Genomic DNA, 19,882 nt, shown 5'->3' with positions numbered 1-19,882 from the left:
GGAGATACTCACAGAGACAGACGGACACACAGAGAGAAAGAATAGGAAAAGTCAGTAACATCCTGGATGAAGGAATGATGAATTTTCATCAGAGTTTGAGACTTGGAATCAGAAAGACCTGGGTTTCAAGTCCTGCCTCAGATCCTTACTAGTTGTGCAATTCTGGGCAAGTTACTTGCACTCTGGCTGAGTCTCAGGTGAACTTGATAACCTCCAAGGTTCCTTCCAGGTCTAACTCTATGATCCTGTGATCTCACAAAATGGATACTCTCTCCAATAATGAAATTGCAACCATTCAGGCTTTCTCATTTTCTCAAACTCTTGTCAAAGAATTATAGAAACTGGTGAGATTTTTGAGATTATTGAATTCAAGCCTTTTATTTTATAGATGAGAACCTTTGACCCAGAAAAGGTATCCAAAGTCACATAGGAGAGAAGTGGGATTTTAACTGGGGTTCTTTGGTCCCAAATACATGATTTTTTCCATTGAACAATGCTACATCTCCATCAAAGTAATAATAGTCTATATGATAGTAGTAATAAAAATTATTAAGAACAAGAATAAACTAGCCAGTCATTGAATTGGAGGGGGGAGGGGGGGGTGAACTAGAAAGTAATAGTTTCATCTTCCCTCAACCCTGGCTACCATACTCCTCTCCAAAATTGCTTTGGGCTTAGCTGAGGAGGAAAAAGTCAGGGATAATAGCAAGAAATGGCAAATTTGCTGTTGGCAGGATGGAAAAGTATTCCAGAGCCTGCACCTGTTCAAAAATGGAGAGCCAAAGTTAAAAGCACTATTTGCTCCTTCTCTCACATCCCTTTAATTTATTCCTTTGAAGAATGTGTAGATCTAGTGACTAAGAAGTCAGAGAATAAGATGACAGAGAGAAAGGTTGGGGTTTTTCATTTCCTTACTTAATTCTGTGTATGTGATTTATCTAGTGTATGCTATCATTGTACATATTCATCTGTTAGTTGTTTTGATGTTTATCTTTCCCTGCCAATGTCATACATTAATTATAATATCCAAGAAGACAGAGTCTCTTCCTCTTTAACTTGTTTTGTCTAAATAATTACTGTGTAGGACAAATGCTTTGGCATTATAATCCTAGTTTTTACTCCCACTGATGAGTTAGATCCCCAAAATATAGCTACTATATGCCTCAGGGATCTAGGGGTAGTTTTGAGGAGTTAGATGAGTGACTTTATATAGCTTCTGAGCCCCTACCTTTGTGCTTATCACCATAATTATCAGTTGAAAATCATTTAGTCAAGCAGACTCAATTAGTTTTTAGAAAGGGGTATTTACTAAAGTGGTATAGTAAGAACAGTTGTTACAAAATAACCTTGCACCCCAGAGTCTTTGATACATTCTCCCACATGCATGTGCAAAGTTCAAGGGAGAGTGGTTTCAAGCTTAGAGAGCATATGTGGCAAAGGAGTACCTCACAGCTCCTGACTGATGGAAGTCTTTTTCCTTCTTATTATGGGACGCTCAAGAAGTTTCCCTTAGGCATGGTATAGCTTTTTTCCTGGGCTTTTTCAAGAGCATCTTCATCCAGTCTTTCTTTGGCGCCGGAGACAGACACTGCCAACAGCTGCTGCTATAGATGGGAAGATGAGAAGTCCAAAATCAGCCAGATTCTTTGAAGTTTGAAAGGTCCTATTTTGAAGAAGATAGGGGTGGAAGAGTGGAGAGTGGAGAGGAGACCAAGGCTGAGGCATAAGTGCTTTCTTGTCTCTCCACACCCCAAGCAATTTCCCAAGAGATTTAACTGGAGTATCCTATAGTTATTCACTACTTCCTAGAATCTCTCTCAAATCATCTTAGTTATAAATTGGCTTATAATTTCTAAAGAACCTCTAGAGTTATGACTAAAATTCTTCAGTCTGATCACTCTTTTTGTTCACATCATTTCAGTTTAATTTTCACATTTAAAATGATCAAGATTTTTTACATTCAGTTTGAATGCCTTTTATTTGTTGGATTTAAGTGAGATGAATTCTCACTGAATTAAGATACCAGATGTATCATTTTATCTCTTATTTTAGGTGTGTGTGTGTGGGAGGTGACTCAATATATCTTTCATGTATATATATATATACGTATATACATATATATTTGTATATATATGTATATACGTATATATATATATGACAAGATAATAGGCAGTGTTTGGGGGGTAGAGTGTTAAGGGATTGTGATATTGTAGTGTCTGATAGTGCCATTTATTTAGCCTCCCATTTATATAAACTGCTTTATACTTCTTAAAACAGCATAAATATAAAACTGGAAGTGACATAAAGGTCATATAATCCAATCCTCCATTTTATAGATGAAAAAACTGAGACCAGAGGGGGTTCAGAGTCACACAAGTAATAATAAAATAATATAAAAATAATTTTTAAAATTCTTCTTTCTGTCCTCTAAGATCCAGTTACTAAGGCCTACAGATTTTGCTACATGGTTCTGTCAAAGTTTTATTCTGTCAAACTCTCTCATCAGTCTTCTACTATTTATTTCTAGAGCCATCACCTTGCTGTCATTACCATTTATCTGAACTTTGCAATAGCTCCCTAAAAAATCTTTCAGAATAATTTTTCTTATGCATTGATCTAAACATATCATTCCACTGTTCTGAAATCTTCATTGTCTCATTGTGGCTTACCAGATAAATTTCAAACATCTTTGCTTGGTATTCAAGGCCCTTCACAAGCTGGCATTTGTACCTTTCTAATCTTTGGACAATTTTCTTGCCTTAATCTTATTGTGTTTGTCCATTTCTGGAGTGTCTTCTTTCCCTAACTTTGCCTATTGAATCCTGCTTCTGAAGGCATTGAAGAGTAATGAACAAACACTAGTTTTGAATTCAGAGGATCTGGGTTCAAATCCTAGCTCTCCCGTTTATCATCTGTATAGTCCTGGGCAAATCACTTCAGCTACCTGTGCCTCAATTTCCCCATTTCTCACATAAGAAAGTTAAACCACATGACCTCCAAGGCACCTTCCACCTCTTCATCTATCACTTTATGAACCTTTAAAATCTAATTCAAACAACACTTCCTCTATGATGATGTTCCTATTCCTTGCTATCAGTAATAATCTTTACTCCACCCCATTCTCTTTGGTTTGTGCTCCTTTAATTTACTTATCTTGCAATGTGACAAGTTAACTGTATCTGGGTTTCTATCTCTTCAAATACTTTAAGTACAACTCTTTATACAAGTTTTTCCTAATCCTTTCTGATGCTAATAGTCTCCCACCCTAATGAAGAAAGAAATGGCAAACCACTTCAGTGTCTTTGCCAGGAAAACCTCAAATAAGGTCACAAAGAGGCAGATACCATGAGCAACAATGATAACTACTACGCAGGAAGCTTTTTGCTTATAACTCAGTTGTGTTAAAAGATACTAAGAAATAATGAGATTGTTATGGTCTGAAATCTTGGTTTCACTGTAATCAAAGACAATTTTTTAAAGTAAAAGATAGGGAAGGATCCAATTCTCTGAAACTAAAAGATTTAAATTTTATTTTTTTTTGCTGAGGCAATTGGGGTCATAGGCCAGGAAGTCTTAAGTGTCTGAGGTCAACACCACCTAGCTGCCCAATTTAAATTTTATTTAAGAGTGGAGATAGATAACCTGGATAGGGTACTAGGCCTGGAATCAAGAAAAGCCAAGTTCAAAATAGACCTTAGACACATATTAGCTGTGTGACTCTGAGCAAGTCACTTAATCCTGTTTGCCTCAATTCTTCATCAGTAAAATAAGCTGGAGAAGGAAATGGTAAGCTACTTCAGGATCTTTGCCCCAAAAAAGGACTCATAGACAGAATTGAATAATAAGATTATCTCTGTTTACCTTTGAATTGATGGAAAGGAGAGGGAATGGATGTAAATGAAAAAGCATTTAATAAGTACTTCCGTGTACTATGCATTGTGTAAGGCTGAAGATGTAACCACAAAAAAGCCAGACATTCCTTGCCCTCAAGTAATTTACATTCTTCTAGAAATAGATCACTTTTAGGACAACTGAGGTTAGAAGAAGGTAGGGAACTAACTATGGTTCCATGCTGGCCAAGAAATGATCCAATGGTTTGATTCTAGACAAGGTGAAAGTTTCTTTATTAAAGCTGATCATCCTGGGCTTTAGGAGCAGGAGGCAGAACTCTAGAGGGGGAGGAAGAGGAAGTTCAGAATATGGGTAGCAGAGTTTGGGAGTGGTCTAGAAATTATATGATGACCTGGTTCTAAGCAAAGTAAAGTAAAAGTTCATTTGGAACCAGAGCTTCTGAGTTCTGGGGTGGGAGGGAAAGGAAGTGGGAGGGAGAAGGGGCAGAGAAAAAAAGAAGGGGGAGGGATTTGTCAACTGTTGGTTTCATGATATTTTCTTTGAGAGTTTCCGTTCTCAATGAAACAGCAAGAGAGAAAAAGAGGGAGAAAGGGAGAAAGGAAGGGAGGGAGAAAGGAAAGGAGGGAGAGAGGAAAGGGAGGGGAAAAGAAAGATTATAATTGGCTAATATATTGATTTGTTTTGTCTATATTTATTGGTTAAAAGGGAAATACTAGGGGAAAGCTTGATTCTAGTAGTGTTAGTTCAAGCTCATTTTGGAAATAAATTGACCTCCTTGTAAGTCTTTGAACCATTAACAAAGAAGGAGCATTATTTACATCTAATATAGCAAGGCAATAGGACAAAAATATGATACATATTATCTGTTCTGGTAGAATAAAATTTCCTTGAGGGTAGGACTATGTCATTAAAAAAAAAATGTATCCTACAGTTTTTAGATCAGCCTTAATCTTGAACTTAGCTGTTCATCATCTAAATGTGATATCCTTATTCAATGACTGAGTGGACATAATACTGAAGGAAATGAATCTTGCCTGTCCTGACATCCATCATATAAACAAAATCAAAAGATAGAATGAAGTTGCAGCTAAATGGAAGAATATTTACATGTTAATTTTTGGCCTGATATGGCAAATAAACAAGGGGGAAATTTTGGTTTTTATCACATATCCAAATCACCAAAGAATATCATTTTTTAAAAAATTATTTTACATATGTATGTATATATATAGGTTATACATGTACATTCATTTTTTACATAGTTCTAAATGAGTTATTTTGGGAGAGAAAAATCAGAACAAAAGGGAAAATCCATGAGAAAAAAACAGAAGAGGTTTAAAAAAAGATGAAAATAGTATGCTTCAATCTGCAAAGAATATAATTTCAAAGGACCTTTTGATCATCTTGCTATGTAATCTTTAAGTCTTTACAAAAAGACTACTACATGAAAATAATTAGTTAGATAGATAGTCTGGCTATGCCAGTTCTCAAACTCTCAAAGTCATTATCATCAACACTACTTGACTCATCACTTGAGTCAACACACCTTGACCAGCCTTTTCTGTTTCCATATTAAGATAAAGGCAGCTGCTTCTAGAAGTTAAGTAATTTCTAACCTTGCCCTCTATCCTTGATGTGTTAGATCTAAATGAACTTCTTTTTTAAAACTATTATACCTCAAATTATACCCAAATTGAACTTACACCAACAGGATACTAGCTTTAGACCCTCCCCCAGCATCTTCCTTTTAATCAGTGATTATAGACCAGCAAAACAAATCAATTCATTGGCCATTTCTGTTATCCTTATCTCTATCCCTGTATATTGACCAATGAAAATGATTGGGTAAATGAACGAGATGAGGTGATATCTTTCAAGACAGTTGTGAAAATCGAGTAAGGCTTCATCTACTTCAGAGTTTGAGTGGGCCTGAAGGACTTTTGAGCATTGAGTCAAGGGCATACTTAAGTCCCCTTCCTGCTATCCTCTCATGACATCATTTTCTCCCCATTTCAGTCAAATATGGGCAACTGTATATTTATTGGTTAAATTCAATTTCCGTGTTTAGAATGTAAGATCCTCAACCAATGAGGATGAGGGTCAGTGGTGGGAGGGAGTATTTTCGCTAGGGATTAAAAGTGTTGACTCTGCCCCCGACGGTGCTTCCTCCCTTCGATTGTCTGCTAGACTGCTGGGCCGCTGGATTCTTGCAAGAACATATAATAAACTTTGCTTTGCTTCTAGAGATCTCACCAGCTTTTTTTTTTTTTTTTATTAAATGGTGACCCCTCACCATTTCTGAACTACACAATAAACAATCAAAGTAGAATAGTTTTTGATAAGTATAGCCAAGAACAGCAACTACTGGGGTAAGCACACTTATTTGACCAAAACAAATCAGAAAACAGGAAAACAAACTGGAAATCAGATTTTCACCAACAATTTGAAATATATTGTCACAACAACTCTAAATAGATACAAGACATAAATACAAAAGATGATAGTATTAAAAAGAAATTAGAAGAAAAAAGAAGGTACCTTCACAGATATAGCTATGGGGGAAATACCTAACTAAAAAAACGTTAGAAATAATCAGAGAAGTCAAAATGGACAATTTAGATCACATAAATAGAAAAGTTTTTGCATGAGCAAAACCTATGCACTTACAAAGGAAAACTATGTAAAGAAAACATGCAGCAAATTTCTGTGGTGAATATCTGATATCCAAGATAAATAGGGAAGTGATAGAAATATTATAAGAATTACCCCTGATACATAAATTTTCAAATGGAAAAATGAAAGCTACCTGTTACCATATGAAAAATGTTACAAATCACTAATAATAAGAGACATGCAAAATACAACTCTGAAATATTGCCTTACACTCATTAAATTGGCAGAAATGACAAAATGGGAAAATGGCAATTGTTAATTGGGCTTTGGGAGGACAGACACTAATGTGCTATTGCTAGAATTGTTGGTCCAATCATTCTGGAAAATGATTTTAAACTATAACTCAAAAGTCACCAAACTTGAGTGCTGGAAACTATTTTTATGTGTATTGGAAAAATAAAATACTATTGAGAAAAAAAAAAAAAACAAGGGAAAGAAAAATGAAAGAGTGACAGATACCAGTCATGGTAGAAATATCAGAATCTCTACTTGTGATCCAAGGGAGGATATAATCATCAGTGCTCACTTTAATAGGCTGGAGTCATTAGTGTATCGTGCTGAGAGTGTATTAATCAACAAAAGGAAGTATCCACTAAAAAAATCACCAAACTCTATGTCTCAATGACACAACCACAGACCCCAAAGAAGTCAAGGACAAAGGGAAGGAACTCATTTTACAAAAATATGTACAGCAACAATTTTTCTTGGTGCAAAAATGTGTTCAGCTATCCTCCAATATTTTATTTTCAATTAGAAATGAAATGTCATATTATATTGGAATGTAATATTATTGTATAAATCATCAGTGATAGATTCAGAGAAACTTGTAAGGAATATAAGAATTGATTCAGAATAAAATGAACAGAATATATATATATATATTTTTGAGGACCAAAATAGTGTAAAGGAAACGGTGACAGAGCAACAACAAAATATGACTTAAAACCTCTGACGATGAGGCCACTTTTTGTCAGAGAAGACAAAGACTAGAGGGATGGAATAAAACATACATTTTTTTAGAAATAGACAATGTATTAATTTGTTTTGCTTGTTTATGCTCATTGGTTAAAATGGAAATATAAGGGAAGAGCCTAATGTCAACACCTTGTTAGTTCATGCTCAATTTGGGTAAGAAATGAGGCATTTATAAATCATTGAACAGTTGACAAAAGAAGATTTGTTTTTCAGTCTTTTCTGTTGGGTGAGACTCCCTTTTTAGGGAGTTTTTTTGGTAAAGATACTGGAGTAAAGAGTCATTTCCTTTCCAAAAGAAGGCCTGTTTAACCCTAATATAACAAGATATAAGATATGGATACAAAGGCATTAGCTCCCTTTTATCTCTGGATGGAAATGTGTCCATTTAGCAAGACTGAGTGTGCTGACTCATGTCATCTTTAGACATCCATCAAGTTGCAAGGGTCTTTTTTCATATTTTTAGGTGACCAAGAATCTACATCAAGGATTGCAGGGGCCAAAAAAGACCTACTAAAAGCTTTATTGCCTTAAAGGAAAACTAGTGCCTTGGAAAGGGAGATGGATTCCTACTTCTATCACAGCACACCTACTTCTTGATGAAGGCTGAGAAAGTGTAGTAATAGAAATGGAAAAAATAATTTCACCAAAACATTTAAAATAAATAGAAGAGAAAAAGAAGTTCTTAAAGGGAATACAAATCAGGCAATTTTGTTACTGCCTTCTTGAACTTAATACTTGAAAACAAAATCAAAATTTTAAAAAGGGGTTGCTAGGTGGTGCAGTAGATAGAGCACTGGCTCTAGAGTCAGGAGGACCTGAGTTCAAATTCAATCTCAGACATTTAACTAGCTTTGTGACCTTCAGCAAGTCATTAAACCCAATTTCTTCCTCATATGCCCATAAAAATAAAAATAAACTTAATATATGCTTTTAAAACTTATACACAGTCCTCATTTCCTTACTGAAGCTTGGAACACAGTGCACTGAGCACATAGGATACCAAGCCACACCATCTGAGGCATTTCTGGAAACATGGCTCAGTGCTATAAGGTTTGGATTTTGGGACAATGAAGCAAGATCTTTTTTTTCCCTCCAATAGAGGTAGGGGAGGCCTACATTAAAGATTATTGGTTAGTGACTTTAAAATGTGTCTCTTTTTCCCCCTGGCACTCTTTCCCCATCTGTCAAGTCTGTAGAGATTCTGAGAGCCTAAATCTTAGACTTATTTAGTGGGAGACTTCGTCTTTCCGGCAGCTATAGTGGCTAATTGAACATATTAGTGAGATATATGCTGTATAGGTGAGCCTGAACCTTTTTTTTTACTGAGCACAGGTAATCCAACAGCAACCCTGAAAGGTGGACTTTTCAAGCCTGGTAGCTATTCCTGGGAGTTTAGGGATTTCTGAGTTCCCTGATTGGTTTTGAATAGCAACAAGATGAGTTTTTTACAGCCATAACTTTCTTATGGGAGACGATCATAGCCAGGAGGAGGAACCCAATCCAGGTATAGACTTTTCAGAAAAGAAGGCTCTTGAGGAACTTAGAAGGTTAAGGGCTGAGGTAAAAGTGAAAGCTATATTCAACAGTCCTACTGTCATGTTCTGATGCTTTAAGTGTTATTGGGCTTGTCTGGGCAAGCCCAGAGAGCCAAAAATAGAGGCATCCTAAAGGGGCTTATCTGTTTTCTAGGACCAAGGCACTCACTTTTCATTCTTTATCACACAGGGAGTCGTAGCCTCCTTTGACTGATTTCCCAGCCCAGTTACATAAGAATCAATTTCCCAAGAAAGGAATTCTGGGTTAAGTTTCATGTTTTAAGTCTTTGTCATGAGCACTTTTTAGTCATTTGTGCTTCAAATCATTTTTTATGTAGTAAGGGAAGCAAATATCTATCTTTTACCTGATCTATTATATATTGATTTTTTTTTCTAAGTCTATTTGTGCAGATACACAACATGAATCAAAACTAAGATTTTTCCTGGGGCATCCTCCCAGGAAGTATCTTTAGAACTGGTCACATTGAGGTGGTGGCTCTTTTTCTGGCTCAGACTCTTTTCTTTTTCTTTTTCTTTTTCTTTTTTTTATTCTTTAACTTTTTATTGACAGAACCCATGCCAGGGTAATTTTTTTACAGCATTATCCCTTGCACTCACTTGGCCCAGACTCTTTTCTGTGCTATCCAGGAGGTGAAGACCCCAACTGACCCACAATAAAAGGGCTATGAATTGAATTAGGGATAAAGTAAGTCCTTTCTCCCTTTGTTCTCCCTCTTTTACCCTGGATCTGTGGAATGGTCTTGCTTTTGTTCAGTTTATTTTGTCCTTCTTAGTTTTTAGGTGACTGTGTTAGCAATTTTGGAGCCAGGATTCCAGGTGGGATGGTACATTTAACAAGCCAGTAGAGAAGGACTAAGAATCTAGGGCAAATGGGACTTTGAACCTGATGCTGGTTTTGAATTTGGAACTAGGACTGGGATCTAAAGGAACTGAGTTAAACTATGAACCTAATATTCTTTCTCTTCAAAGAGACTGAGAGAGTGGATGAGTAATTGAGTGATGGATTATACATCCAGCATGATAAGTAGATAAGTGGGTATAGTTGTTATATGTTTTGAAGTAAATATTCTTTTGTGAAAGCCAATCTGTTAGTAGCTAAATTAACAGGGGTCTTCTAGGAGCAGGAAGAACACCATCCCTGGGGGCTAGAGCCTATTACAAAAAATTGAGATACTCTAAAAAATTCTTAAGGCTATTAGAGAACCACAGGGGTGACAGTGAAATTTGACATACCTGGCCTTTAGGCAATGGAGGCCTGGGTAAAAAATATTAATTCTATTTGGTGATCTGAGCATATGCAGGCAAGCCCAGTTACATAAGTATCAAATTCCCAGGAAAGGAATTATGGGTTCCTGTTTTATGTTTTAAGTCTTTATCAGTGAGTACTTTTTATTCTTTTGTGCTTCAAGCATTTTTTATGTAGCAAAGGAAGCAAATACCTATCTTTTACCTGATCTATCTTACATATTGATTTCCTTTCTAAGTCAATTTGGGTAGACACACAGCATGAATTAAAATTAAGATTTTCTCTAGGATTTCACTGTAGGGATATAAAAAGCCAGATCCAATGATCAAGAGTCTAATGATCTCAGTACTGAGTCTGGTCTAGGAGAATCCAGAGCTGAGATTTCTTAGAGGGAGATTGTGTCCTTCCTCCTTAGCCAGAATCTTGCCTCACTGTTGCTCTTTTGCCTCAACACTATTGCTATACTACACTGTTAGATTTTTTTGTCTAACCACAAATTTATAAATCATGATTTAGTCCCACTACCTTGGGTCTCCTCCCAGAAAAGATCTCAATATATGTATCTTATTTCCCTCCCTCAATGGAATAAAAAAAAACTTATAAATCTGTGTGAATCCTTTGGTATTCTTGGAATAAACAGCTATTGTAAAGCCTCTGTGACTCTGGTCACTTGTTACCAGAGTTTATATTTATAATAAAGAATGTCTTTTAGAGAAGACCCCCATGAAAACAATTTCAGTTTATGAACCAATATATAGTGCTAAAGATGAAGAGGTGTAGAAATTCTACAAAGAACCAATAAAACAATCCAAATTCAATCAGCATATACTTTGACAAGAGGCAAGGTCACATAGTTGATAGATCTGGCCTCAAAATCAACAAGATTGGGGTTCAAATTCTGTCCCTTGAAAGCTCTCAGAACCATCTGCCTTTTTTTTTTTCTCACATAGAGCACAGGTAACCAAACAATAATATTAGAAATTGACTTTTCAAGAGTGGTGGCTAACTTAGGAATTTGAAAATTCCTGGATTTCTTGGTTAATGCTAATTGGAAGATCTAAAATATAAGTCAGAGCAGGGCTGCATAAATAGAAGGAATTTCCTCTATTGGGGACTGTTTCCTATACCAATAAAAATAAAAGACATTAGTAAAAAAAAAAAAAAAAAAAAAAAAAAAAAAAAAAAAAAAAAGGTGGTGGGGGTGGTGGAATGTGTATTAAATAAAAAGCCTTTTGATACTTAGTGACTTTAATGTAAATGTGAGAAAAGGTAAAGACAGTGAAGATATATGAGAAAATGTGATTTAATAATAAAGAAGACTTACAATGCATCGTGAATACCTTCTTCAAAAAAAGATAAGAAGGCACTAGAGATGATAAGCACTGAATAATATTACAGAAATGACATAATGTATTTTAACTGATAAGAAATGACCCATTTTTGATGTTGGCATCATTCCTGAATCAGCAGTCTATGTACAATCAGAACATCAACTTGTTAGAGCAAAACTCAAATTTAATATAAAGTCAGAAGAAAGAATAAAAATGAGAAAAAGATATGGTGAAGAATAAAAATATATAATAATTAACTTCTTCCTGATTTAAACACATTATTGATGCCATGGGCTATGGATGGAATAAAGGACAATGATGTTGATTACAATAATATGACACAGAAAAATTTATCAATATAAATCAGTTGCCTTATTGAAAAGACCAAAAGAATCTAAAGAATACCTTTGTCAGCATTTGACTTGCCAAAGAGATGTGGAAGCTAAAGGCAACACAGAATTGAAGTTTATTTGTAAAATCTTATAGAAAAGAAAGTATAAATAGTATCACTTTATACAAAAAAAAAAGCAGTGGAGGGTAAAATCATTTTAAACAAATTTTTTTCAATAGACCCAACTAAATAAAATCAACCTAAGGGTATTCTGAGATAAAAACAGGAGGTTCTACTAACTGGCAGTATAATTGATGTTTACCATGTTGAAATTACTATGATGAAATAACAGCATGTGATACTTGGTTTGGAAAAATGCAAAGAGCACCTTCCCAGAGTGTGTGGACATGTCCCCTGCTGCTTTCTGATAAGACATAGGGAGCTCAAGATTGATGGGTTGATGCCTATCTGGATGGCTTGTAAAAGAATACTCAAAGCTTGTATCTCTGTTTCTGTTTCTGTCTTTGTCTATGTCTCTCTCATTTTAACTGTGTTGGATTTTGAGAAGATATATATCAGAGCACATACATGTTCTAGATTGGAGAGAGGATAATCTATATCTATGAGCAGTTTCTTCCTCCTCAAGGTTAGCCAAGGTGATTTGTGGTAGAAGCATATGCCAAAGTAGAAATATGCTTGCATGTAGCGTGAGAGTTCTTGACAAAAGATTATTATACCTTCACAGATTGTAGCAATCAAACTACTGATAAAGTTTTTGCAAAAGTGTCAGAGGCATGATGAGTTTATTTAGCCCAACAGGATAAACTCATGAACATTGATCAAGAACTCTCTCTCATGTTAAATATGGAAATTTTAAATTTAAATAAAGGCAGCATAAAACTGGAATCTACTCTTCTAGCCAAAGAAGGCAATGTCTCATGAATAATCTCAGATTAGCAAGTTATCAAATTTTGAGAGCTATGGAATTGGACACTGTAGAATGAGAAGTAACTGATGTTGCTTGTTGAAAGAAAAAATATATATATATATATATATATTTCTAGTTCCTTTTTACTGTCAGTGGGTTATGATGACAGTTCAAGTTTTTTGGGAAGGAGAGTGCTTGTTCAACAATTCCCTAAACTAATTTTACTCTCTGGGGGATGTCAAAGCCGTAGAATTGTTGTCTAAATTTGGGGAAATGATGTAGGGCTTCTTAGGAAAGATGGATTTCCCTGAATCTTAGAGAGTTGTGGTCATTGGCTATTTGAGTTCTGTAGTTAGTTTCTGCAAATGTTTTATTGCTCTTTTAAATTCTTACCATTCTCTACATGTTTTCATTGAAGTAAAATAAATCATTTGCACCCAGTATGAGTTTGTTATCTTAAGTGTTTCTATGGGAGCTAGGGACATTTTTTTTTTCCCTTAGGGAAACCTAGACTTGAACTATATCATGAGCATATTAGTAGATGTATTTCTTATAATCTTTAAAACAACTTAAGCTCCTTACAAATAGAGAGTGTTTCATTCATTATATTTGTATCTTTAGTGCCTAACACATTGCTTGGCAATAAATGGTACTTAATAAATGCTTGTTGATAGATTGAGTCCCCTCAGCTCCTCACTCCAAATCTAGATCATTGAATCCTAATGAATTCAATGAATATTTACCTTCCATATTAGCTTAACATTTTACAAAAATAATAATAGAAGTCACCTTAACAAATTCTTTTTATAAGACAAATACTGTCTTAATAGCCAAACTAAGGAAAGATAAGTAAGAGAAAGAAAATATAGACCAATGTCACTAATGACTTTTGATGCAAAAAAAAAAAAAAATTGAATAAAATATTTTCAAATAGTCTTATGCAATACATACAAAAGATTATTCAGTTGGCCAGGTTATATTTATGCTAGGAATGCAGAGATAATTACATTAGGAAAGCTTTAAATGATCTGTTAACATAAAAGAAAAACAAAAACCCTCATGATTATATAAATAGATGTTACAAAACATAATGCTTGCATGTTTAACAGATGAAAAAGCAGAGAAATAGATTATTCCTTAAGATTATAAATAAAAACTTATCTAAAACTGAAAGCTAACATCAATTGCAATGGAGAAATATTAGAAGCATTCCTAACATGATTAGATTTCACTGTTATTACTATTATTTAATATAATTCTAGAATATTCTAGCTATAGCAATAAAATAGTAGAACAAAAAAAGGGGAAAAAAAAATTAAACTTTTTATTTTCAAAACAGAGGCACAGATAATTTTTCAACATTGACCCTTATATAATTTTGTGTTTCAGATTTTCCCCTCCTTCTTCCCACTTTCTCCCCTAGATGACAAGCAATCTAATATGTTATACATGTAAAAATACATGTTAAATCCAATATGTGCAAACATATTTATACAGTTCTCTTGCTGCAAAGAAAAATCAGATCAGAAAGGAAAGAAAATGAGTAAAAAAATAAAATGTAAGCAAATAACCACAAAATGAATTAGAATGTTATGTTGTGATATGCATTCAGTTCCCACAGTCCTTTCTCTGGGTGTAGATGGCTCTCTTTATCACAAGATCACTGGAACTGGCATCAATAATCTCATAAGCAACAGCAAAATTAATTGAGGTATTAAGTATAGGCAAAAATATTTCTATTTGCAGATGATAGAACAATTTCTTTATAGAATCCTAGAATTTTTTTTAAATAATAAAAACTCATGGTAATTTCAGTATTGTAGAAGATTATAATACTAAATTTACAAAAATCTTCAGTCTTTTTGTATATTACTAACAAACTTAGTAGGAGGAGAGAGAAATTTCATTCAAAATAACTGCAAAATGCAATAAAATAAACCTTGGAAATTAACCTGTCAGGATACTCAAGATATATATATGAATACATTTCTAACAACTTAACAAAAATAAAGACAAATACTTTTGGAGAAATTACGAAGTTATGACATGTCATGTCAATATAATTAAAATCATAATGCTTTAATGGAGTATGCAAGGATGTACCTTATTCCAAGAATCACTAGAGGAAGAATTCTTTTTTAAAATTTTTAAAATTTTTATTATAGCTTTTTATTTACAAGATATATATGGATGGGTAATTTTTCAGCATTGACAATTGCAAAACCTTTTGTTCCAACTTTTCCCCTTCTTCCCTTCATCTCTTTCCCCAGATGGCAGGTTAACCAATACATGTTAAATATGTATAAGTTAAATACAATATATGTATACATGTCCATGCAGTTATTTTGCTGTACAAAAAGAATCAGACTTTGAAATAGTGTACAATTAGCCTGTGAGGGAAATCAAAAGTTCAGGTGGACAAAAATAGAGAGATTGGGAATTCTATGTAGTGGTTCATAGTCATCTCCCAGCGTTCTTTCGCTGGGTGTAGCTGGTTCAATTCATTACTGCTCTATGGAACTGATTTGGTCCATCTCATTGTTGAAGAGGGCCACATCCACCAGAATTGATCATCATATAGTATTGTTGTTGAAGTATATAATGATTAGAGGAAGAATTCTTAATAAGGAATAGATGTGATAGCAATTGATAAAATGGATAATTTTGATTAAAAAAATTAAAGTATCTTTATATGAATAGAAGAAATGCCTCTGGAATTTGAAGAGAATCAGGTAATTAAAATAAATTCTGTGTAACAAATATCCCTGATAGCAAAGACACACTGGGCATTGTCATAATCTAGTAAAGAGTTACAATATGATTCAGTAATTTTCAATGATGTCATACCTAGACAGCTTTACAGAGACCCTTTGACAAGCCAAGGTACCTGGGCCTTGAGTTCAACAGATTTTGGACTTGTATCTTGGCACCATGTACTACAAAAACTGAGCTAAACTGTGAACTAATCTTTTTTCTCTCTCCAGAGATTGAGGTGTGTTAGAGAGTAAGTTTATATACTTGTTATTATATTTTTAAAGTAAATATTTCTTTGCAAAAGCTAATCTGACTATAATGGCTAAATGCAACTGGGGTTTAGATGACCCAACCCCTATACTTGAGGGAATATCATTTGTGGGAGTTAGCAGAAAACCTAGATACCCCTACATTCTTTAATACTACCAGAAATCCCTAAGGAAGGGTGAAACTTAACACATGGCCTTCAGGCAGTGGAGGTCAAGGTAGGTAGTATTGCACTTCATTGTTCATTCATTGTTGTCCTTTATAATCAAAGAGGACCAAAATTACATCACTATGTCAGGATTCAATGTGCAGTGTATCCAGCTGTACATGATCAAACCAGTGCAAACTCAGAAGGCTCTACCATAGATCAGGCATAAATAGTTCATATGACATTTGGAAAAGAGATGTCTTAATTTGAGCTATTGCAATTTTGTTTTGCTCATAAAGCACAATACTTTATTTGATATGTTTTCTTGGCATTAATTGTTAGGGCAAAATTAGCACAAGCCACAGAGACTCTATCTGTACTTTGTTTCACATCTCAGCCTCAGGAGTTGCATTGAATGTGCAAGCACCTGCAAATTAGAAATCATGTAGCAACTCTCCTTCCACTTTAGTCTTGAGTTGTAGCCTTTTCAAGTTAAATAATTTACCATCTGTGCACTAGATGACCTTGATGCCATCTTCTTCCTTGTTGAATGAAAGAATGCTGAAAAAGCACATAACCCTATTTTATGCCACTGATGTTGGGAAAATGTGGAAGAATCATTCATTTTCTAGAATCTCTGCAAGCATGCCATTATGAAACTGAAGTACAATAATGATGACCTTCTCCATGCAAATTTTCCCATGATCTTCAAATTTTCATGACTGACAGTAAAGCCATGGTTATATAGACAAACATGATATACAGATCTCTGTTCTGCTCCTGGTATTTCTCCTGGAATTGCTGAGTATCAGACACAATGTTAACTATTTCTCAGCCCTTTCTGAAGCCACATTGGCTCTTAGTTAGGTGAACATCTTACAGGTGAAGAATCAGCTGATTAAGGATTCTGACAAGAATCTTGTCAGCACTATGATTGTCACAGGACAACCCATTTCCTCTTCCTTTATACAGATGGACAATGGAGGTATTCTTGATCTCTTTGGGGATGGCCTCCTCCTGTCATATAACCTGGAAGATTTCAGTCAGCTTTTGTATGAGCAATGGACCCATTGCCTTGCAAATCTTTGCTGGAATAGAATCAGTATCAGGGGTTTTGTCACATGAAAGGAGTCTACTGACCTTCAAAACCTCTTCTTCAGTTGCAAGCTCAACTGACTGACTTCAATCTGAGATAAATGATCAGTGATCAGCATTGATTGATGACAGTCTGTTGACTGTTCTCTGTTGAGAACATTATAGAAGTATTCAGCCCATCTCTATAGGATCATGTCTTTATCGCTGATCAGTATGACTTTGTCAGCACTGAGTAGGTGAGATGTACCATAGACTTTCTGGCCCATAAATAGCTTTTAAAGCAACACAGGAACACTTTGGATTGTTATTATTGCTGTAAAACTGAATTTTATTTGCCTTTTTATTGAGCCAAGAATCTTTCATTTCACTAAACTTTGCTTGCACTTTTCTTTTGATGGAGTTAAATGATGCCTTTTTAGAGGTGGATGAATTATCTTGCTGATAAATCTGTGAGGTTCTCATTTTTCATTTAGTAGCTTCTAAATTTCTCTTTTTCATCAAGCCAGTCCTGATGTTTGCAAATGCTCGGACCCAGATCTCTGAAAGCTGCACACTTCTTTTCTGCTCCACTATTGCCAACTCTGTTGGCTCAGCTTTAGACTGTTGAAGCCAAGAGAAGTGCTCTAATTTGCTGATACTGAGTATTCTGATAGTCATCCTGCCTTCAAGCTGCCACTTTGTTGAATATAAATGTTTAGCTTTAAGAAGATAAAGTCTATGATCCCTCCAGTACATGCCTCTTTCATCACTCTCACATCCTGTCTGTCTCTTCATCTTATAATAACAATTTGTTTCTAAAGTATATTCATGAAGTTTTATTTCATTTGAGGTAAATGGAAGACAATGTTGGTGGTGAAGAGATCATGAGATAACTAAATCTTCAGTATTAAGTGACTGTTGTTACTTTTTCTGACTCCATTCCCCCCAGGGACCTCCTGCCATGTCTCTGCCATGTACAAACTATGGGAAGACATGAATATAATAAGTGGCCCCAAATGGATAAATGAATGAACTATGATCTCTGGAAAAGACATTAAAAGTGATGAGATCATATCCTTCTCAATATCTTAAGAGTATATAAGTTGAATTAAATCCTCTTCATCTTCATAAGTAGCTGGTATTTCAGTACATAGTACACTAGACCTGGAGTTAGGAAGAGGCAAAGTCAAATCCAGATTCTAAGTAACATTTACTAGTTTGATGTTTGATCCTAAGCAAGTCATTTTACTTGTCTGTCTCATTTTTCTCAATTGTATAATGAGATCCTAACAGCACCTACTTCACAGGTTATGGTGAGGATCAAATGAGATGATATTTGTAAAGCACATTAGCACAGTGCTAAGCATAGTAGGCCTTAGAAACTGCTGGTTCTATTTTCTTCTTCAAATAATTCTTTTTCCTAATTTCCTAATTTCTACTCAGAAGACAAAATTCTTCTAAGCTCAAGGCCTAAGGGAGTTTTTAAATTCTTCCTTTAAAACCCAGTCAACAAAGACCTAATACTTTCAAACCAAGTTTCATATCCCTTCCTTGTCATTCTGACTGGTGCCACCTTATCCTAGGACTTCATTACCTAATAATTATGTAATAACCTAGTCTCTCCCATCTTCTGCTCCCAAATCTTCCTGTAGGACATCTTGAGATCTGTCTTCCTAAAATACTATTTTAATAATTGAAAATATTATGTAGTTATTTTTTTTTTCTGCTCATTTCCCTCGGGATAAAATCCAAATTCCTCAGATTGACTTTCTAGGTACTCCATAGTCTGGCCCCACCTTTCCTATCCAATTTCATCTCTCATTACTCCCAAGGGAGAATCTTCTGGTTCAGCCACACCAGTCTCTTGTCTGTAAATTCATAGAATCTCAGAGTTGGAATAGAAGATCCTTAGATTTTAGATGATCTTTAGTCCAACCAGTCCCTATGGAATATCTTCTATAACCTGATTCAAAGTGGTCATAGCCTTTGGATTGAAAATCTCATTATGTTCCAGGATGATCAGATCTACTTTGGGGTAACTCTTAAGTGGTAAGAACTTTTTCCTGTCATCAAACTTAAACTTGCCCCTGTGGCTCTCTTAACTACCTCTTGGTTCTTTCCCGAGATCAACAAACCAAGTGTCATCCTTTTCTCTACAGCAATGCTTTAGATACTTGGAAATAAAATATTTTGTTCCCTTTAAATATTCTTTTCAATTAGCTAAATGTTCCCAGTATCTTCAGCTGATGCTTTTATGGCATGGCTCTAGGCCTCTCTGTTATTTCCTAAACTCATCTATGTCTGTCTTTTCTTTCATAATTTCCAGTTGTGGTTTGATGAAAAAAATGCTGGATTTAGAATCAGAAGGCCTAGAGTTACATACAGGTTCTGCTCTATTACCTGCATGATCTGGGAAAAATCACTTCAGTTTTCTTGATCCCTGTTTCTCTAGAAAATGAGAGAATTTCTCTCTGAATTTTCTGAGTTCCCAAGGTTTTCTATCACACTTGATCTGTTTTTTCTCAGCCCATCCAAGTCCTACTTTTAAAAGGGCAGCTCAAGTTCCATCTTCTCTATTTGGATTCTTACAAGGTGCTAAGTCAGTTATCTAATTTAGCATGGTACTTAACAGTTCTCTAGTTCACTAATGTACTTAGTACTTATTAGAGTTCCACAAGATTCACACCTTTAAGAGAGCATATATAAGCTAGAAGCCTCAATCAGGATTCAGTCCGGGATATTCATAA

At 35.0% G+C, this 19,882-nt stretch overlaps 1 long non-coding RNA gene across 1 annotated transcript in view; it reads right to left on the bottom strand.

Annotated features, from left to right (window-relative positions):
• Positions 1-1,284: 1,284 nt before the first annotated feature.
• The window catches only part of LOC127555536 (uncharacterized), a 40,867-nt gene continuing 22,269 nt past the window's right edge, over positions 1,285-19,882 (bottom strand). Inside the window, exon 3 of the long non-coding RNA XR_007952234.1 lies at positions 1,285-1,604. This is a non-coding gene — a long non-coding RNA (uncharacterized LOC127555536). The remainder of the gene's footprint in view (positions 1,605-19,882) is intronic.

Source organism: Antechinus flavipes, chromosome 3 (assembly GCF_016432865.1).
Source record: "Antechinus flavipes isolate AdamAnt ecotype Samford, QLD, Australia chromosome 3, AdamAnt_v2, whole genome shotgun sequence".
Classification (NCBI taxonomy): domain Eukaryota; kingdom Metazoa; phylum Chordata; class Mammalia; order Dasyuromorphia; family Dasyuridae; genus Antechinus; species Antechinus flavipes.
This window is presented reverse-complemented; position numbering and strand designations above follow the sequence as displayed.